The sequence below is a fragment of the Saccopteryx leptura genome, chromosome 2 (assembly GCF_036850995.1).
Source record: "Saccopteryx leptura isolate mSacLep1 chromosome 2, mSacLep1_pri_phased_curated, whole genome shotgun sequence".
Taxonomy (NCBI): domain Eukaryota; kingdom Metazoa; phylum Chordata; class Mammalia; order Chiroptera; family Emballonuridae; genus Saccopteryx; species Saccopteryx leptura.
In genome coordinates, this window is record NC_089504.1 from 82,273,171 (window position 1) to 82,279,170 (window position 6,000).

Below are 6,000 nucleotides of genomic sequence, written 5' to 3' on the forward strand. Positions count from 1 at the left end.
TTTGCATCTCTTCCCCTCACCCCCCACCCCACAGGACACTAGCTTTCCCTTGGTAATCTACTGATTATCAAAATTCTATGAGAAATTTCACTGATATTACACATTTTCAAATTGAAAATCCCCAAGGTATAAAGCAAAAGACACCATAAGCAAGATTTAAGAACTATTATTTGTATTTTTCTGAAGCTGGAAAAGGGGAGAGACAGTCAGACAGACTCCCGCATGTATCCACCCGGCATGCCCACCAGGGGCAACGCTCTGCCCACCAGGGGGCGATGCTCTGCCCCTCTGGGCATCGCTCTGCCTCCACCAGAGCCACTCTAGCGCCTGGGGCAGAGGCCAAGGAGCCATTCCCAGCGCCCGGGCCATCTTTGCTCCAATGGAGCCTTGGCTGCGGGAGGGGAAGAGAGAGACAGAGAGGAAGGAGGGGGTGGGGGTGGAGAAGCAAATGGGCGCTTCTCCTATGTGCCCTGGCCGGGAATCGAACCTGGGTCCCCCGCACGCCAGGCCGACGCTCTACCGCTGAGCCAACCAGCCAGGGCCAAGAACTATTATTTGGATATGACAAAAGATTAACTTCTAGAATATATATAAATAAACACATAAATGAGTAAAATGATAACCCAGTTAAAAAAATGAGCAAATAATATAATAGGAAGTTTATAGTAAAAAATATACGAATAGTCAAATGGTCAAAAATATACTTAAAAAGATATTACATTTTATATATTAGTAAAGTAATATAACAGAAACCATGGCATAATACAAGTATGGCAAAAATAAGTAGGACTGATAACATTGGCAAAATTGTTAGGAAACAATCATTCTTATGCATTATTGTAACTTGATGAAATTGTTTTGAAAGGCAACTTTACAGTATTTATTAAAATTGGATGTGCATATATATATATATATATACCCTTTGTTTCAGTAATTCCACTCTTTTATAAGTATGTAAAGATGCATAAATAAAATAAATCTATGCAAATATATGTGTAGTGTATATGTTGGTGTATGAAAATTACATATGTATGTATATGTATATATACACATATAAAAATATACATACCCTTTGTAATTGCACTCCTATAACTCATAAAATTATAAAAAGTATATTTAATTATATAACTATACAGGGGGTGCAAAAGTAGGTTTATAGTTGTGAGTATGCAGAACACAGAGCTTATTATTGTATATTATTTCAATTATAACCTGCTTGTCTTTTTCCATATAGAACAACTGGAAATCTACTTTTTGTCTACCCCTGTACATATATACATTTGTAAGTATTGAATGTATACATACATTTATATATAGTATATACAGACTCATATGTATGGAAAGATTTTACACAGATATTTGTAGAGATGCACTCTGTGTGTGTGTATGTTTGTGTGTGTGAGAGAGAGATGTGCCCTTAATCTCAGTAATTTCACTCCTATAAATTGCAACAGGCAGCTCATATAAGGATGCAAAAATGGTTCTTTATAGCATCATATGTTGTAGCAAAAATAAAAGCAAGAAAGAAAAGGAAACAATGTATATGTTTGTGAAAAGAAGACTGATTTTTAAAAAATTGGGTTCATTCGTAAAATGCTGTATAGCCATAGAAAAAAATGAAGTGTATTTATGTGTCCTGATGATGAAAGTTGTTAAAAGTCTATTACTAGTCAGAGAAAACAAGTTGCAGAATAACGTGATCTCATTTACATTTTATAAATGTTGGGGGAGGAGTATTTACAGTTATATGTACCTATATTTCTGGAAGGTTGATTAAAATTTTTGAAAATTAGTGGTTACCCTGGAAAGTAAGGCTGGGGTATAGGGAGATTTCAGGAGATTTTTACTTAATTCTGTTTATTTTCTGTACTGTTTGAAAGTTTACCATGAACAAGAATGTTCAAGTAACACTCAGAAATTTGGGGCCCCCAAACATTGAGGTTCTATTCTGAAGACCTGAGGTTTGTCAGCAAATCTGTATTTAGATTATGTAAATATGGAGTCAGGGTTGAGTACCATTTCCCTGTATGTTGGTTTGAAATGACTGGTGGAGACAGCACCGCCATTGTACGAATATAATAAACACCTGGGGATAAATTTAAAATTAAATGTTATTTTTTACTAGAAAGGGAATAACATTATTTTGTTTATGGTAGTATTTAAATGAATTTAAAGGCTCCTGAAATCCTGGGATAAATCCATATGTGATAACTCAAAATATCAAAGGCGGTTTTGAGATTAGGATGTAGTTTAGGTAAGGTTATAGTTTATAACTCTAGGTGGCATGTTGGGAGGGGATACAGGGTACTGTTGTGCCCTAAGTAAGGTGGTAGAGCTCAGCAATTCATAATTCACAAGTAGAATGAGGAGCAAGTGGGTATAAATATTTCCAACACACACCTTTCAGAAGAAAATTCCATATATTGTCAATATCTATTAAGCTATCTGTGGGTTTGTGAACAGAATACATTTCTTACTGTTTTTGGATGTTAGGTCTTATAGACATTCTAAAATACGTAATAACATAATTAAATTACAACTTAATCTAATAAAGAAAAAAAAGCAATTGTTTCTTCTAAGAGATAAGTGAAACCTGAAGAATAATGGATAATTCTTACATATTTGGTTTGGGAATATTGAAAGCCACCCAAATGGTGTACTCTTATTACTGATCCTGAAACATACTCTGTTTTTCACAGCCCAGTACCTAGTATCTGGTGCAGAAAAAAGTGGAATTAGCAGGTCCTTGCTGAGGCAAGGAGATGAAGAACTTCATGAAGGGATAAGAAGGAAGAGGGAAGTTTGTGTAAAATGAAAAGGGCATCAAGAGGTCAAATATGAAAGGGTTCAAAGGGAGCAGCACCAACCCTATGGGAATGTAGAGTATTCAAATAAGAGGACAGCTGAACAGAAGATTATGCATTGTGGGAGGAGGTTATATATGAAAGGGAAATGAGGCATAGTTTAATTACTGTAACTGGTATTAAGTTTTAACTCTGTTGTAAAATATTTTCTGTACTAGCATTGACTCTATATATCTACTGGGGGGTCTAAGCCAGGGGTTTCTGAGTGAGAATGGTATTAATAAGTGTTTGGGGTTCCTTTGTAAACTTCTAGTATAATGCAGATGGTTGTGAGGTAGTCAGCATACCATCTTCATACATCTATCATAGTTTTTGGGGGGTTTTTTAACCAGAGAAATCTTTGGTTTATAGTTATTTCAAACTTTAAATTTAATAAATCAGAGTTGGGTGCTCAGTTATGATGTTCATGTTGATTTATATTAATGTGCTTAACATGTAACTCATGCCAGTTACATCTTACTTCATTAGCACCGGCTTAAACACAAATTTTCTTTTAGTGCATAATAAATGAAGAAATGATCTATAAAATTTACCATTTTTATAAAGTATATATATATTTCCTTATGCAAGGAATACTATAAAAATCTGAGAGATTCAAGTGGCAAGAAAGGAGTCATCCCATTTTGAATAGTTGAAAGTGAGATAAGTTTAATAGAAAATCAAGAGAGTAGGGAATAAGCAGATTCCCATTTTTTTAGGCCAGGAACTATTTCACAAATCCCAGCAGCATGTGGACCACATACATGCAGTTTGTTTTGGTTTAATTTGATTTATTCTGTTGAACTATTGACCCATCTTACACAAAACACTACCATGTTGTTCTTCCTCCTATTCCTTTTGTTGCTTTCTTTTCACTTCGTTTTCTGCCCTCCTGAAATGACTGACATATACAAATTTAGGTGAGTCAGAACTCTTCCCTGAACAGCTGGTACCTACTATCACTCATGCAAAATTTAAGCACCTAAAGTTTTAAGGAGCCCAATGGAAAGAAACCAGAAACTACTCACCCTTTGAAATGGGTGTGTAAATTACAGCTGTTTAAAGAGAGTCATCTTCTAATGACTTCTACATATTTTAGGATTGTCTTGCCTTTTTACTTTCTGTAGCTTATAATATTCTGAATATTTCTTTTTGTTCTAACTCTCATACTAACCCCACTTAGGTCAGAATCCCATGTTGTAGTATGCTGACTTAAAGAACAATTTTTTTTTTTCAGATCACTCATTAATTTGTAAATACCTACTTTTGCTTCATTTTATAAATATTTTGGGTATACCTGCTTATCTCAGTTAAAGAAATGAATTCTTCTAGTGGTTGTTAATGGCATGGGAGAAATGCAAAAAGAACCAGGAAAAATCAAGAAGAGGAGGTGAGAAAGACCTTAGAAGTAACCTAAGTATAATATTTACTTTGCAAAGCATTTTTTTTTCTGTCTCAGTTTCCCCAAACTCATCTGTAATTATCCAAATAACTGGTGGAGGTGGTGCTTATTAAGATTTTCCCCTCCTAGGGCTCCAGAATTTTAAAATGTGTCTCTCCTTTCCATTCCTCTATATATGTTTCCTTGCCTCTCATACCATGGCAAAATTATTACTAATAAATATCAGCCCCCAACAAACTCCTAAGGGCTAAACCTTTAGTGATGGTAGGGAACTTAAAAGTAGCATAGCCCAACTCCCACCTTTTATAGAGGGAAATTGAGACTAATCAAAGTTACATGGCTTAGTAAGTCATGTATTTAATTAGTTCAAGAACCATTAGTGGAACATAGGTCTTCTATCTTCCTTCCAAACAAATCTTACTTTCTCTTTTGTTAATTTGCTTTTTCTTGTCTGGGGTTAAAAATAAAAAAGGAGAAGAATGAAAATATTGCAATTAAACTACTATTGCTTGTTCAGGTAATTAATTTTTATTTTAAAATATTATCTATTTATCTATATCTACTTGTAGCTTAGTAATTGAACACTGAAATCATACCAATCTAAAATTTATTCTTCAGATTTTCACAAAAATAACTACATTGTTTGTTAATAATGAAAAACTAGTAAGCATTTGGTTATACTTTCACAAACATGAAAGTATACCTCTTGGACTTTAGATGATGTTGGCTTTGGCATTTGCTCCAGCAGACAGTTTCACAAGAGAGCCACTTCAAATGATTTCTATCATTTTTGCAGATAACTAATTTTACTTGCTCTTCTTTTGGTAGAGTGCCAATGTCTTGAACATTTGAGAAATTATACCCTATTATAAAAATAATCAGCCTCTGGTAAGCATAAAAGGAAAGCCAACATGTCCTTTGTTTTGTTTTGTTTTGAAATAGATGAGAGTAATTGCAGAGGTAAAAAAAAAATCCCTATTGACTTAAATAGTAACACACAAGTAGTTTGTTTTTAACCATTCCCATAAAAGAAGGGCAATATAGAGTCTCAATGTAAGTGTAAGTTTTATTTGCTGAAGGTCAGTTACCTAGCTTCATAAGATAAATTATTTGATCCTGGACACCATATTGTGTTTGCCATAATATAGAAATAAAATATCACAAAAACATTCCTATGTACATACTTTCCCAAAGTGGTTTGGAGTTTTATGGATCTTGAAAGTTTCATTCCATATATCTGAAATGACTGATTTTAGCCAGTAGGGCACAAGAAATTTTAAAATATATATTCTGCTTTCATAGCAAATAATTTTTGTTTTTTTGTCCATCCCTACAGCTGAAAGAAGGGGTGGTGGGGAGGCCAAATGAATTCTAAATTTATTTCACTTCAAGATCTTCTTGGGATGAAGGTCAGGGAGAGAGATTTGTGCAAATGTTGGTAATATTTTAGACTTAGATACAGAATTAACATGCATATTTTCAGTAATTTCATAATGGAGTAAGAAGCAGGGTTCATGTATATAGAGCTAATTTGTTTGCATGTATCCTTCAAAGTGCAATCTTTAACAAATTTAACAGTGTATATATATTCATAAAACAAAAAACAATGTGATGTTACTGTGAGATCCACAACCACATTTTCTTGTTTAATTTCCCTTAATATCAAATTGTCATCAGATCCCACAATTTCTTTAAATTAGGAATAAAATCATGTTCCATATTTATTTCAGGGGATTATTATTTTTCATTACTCAG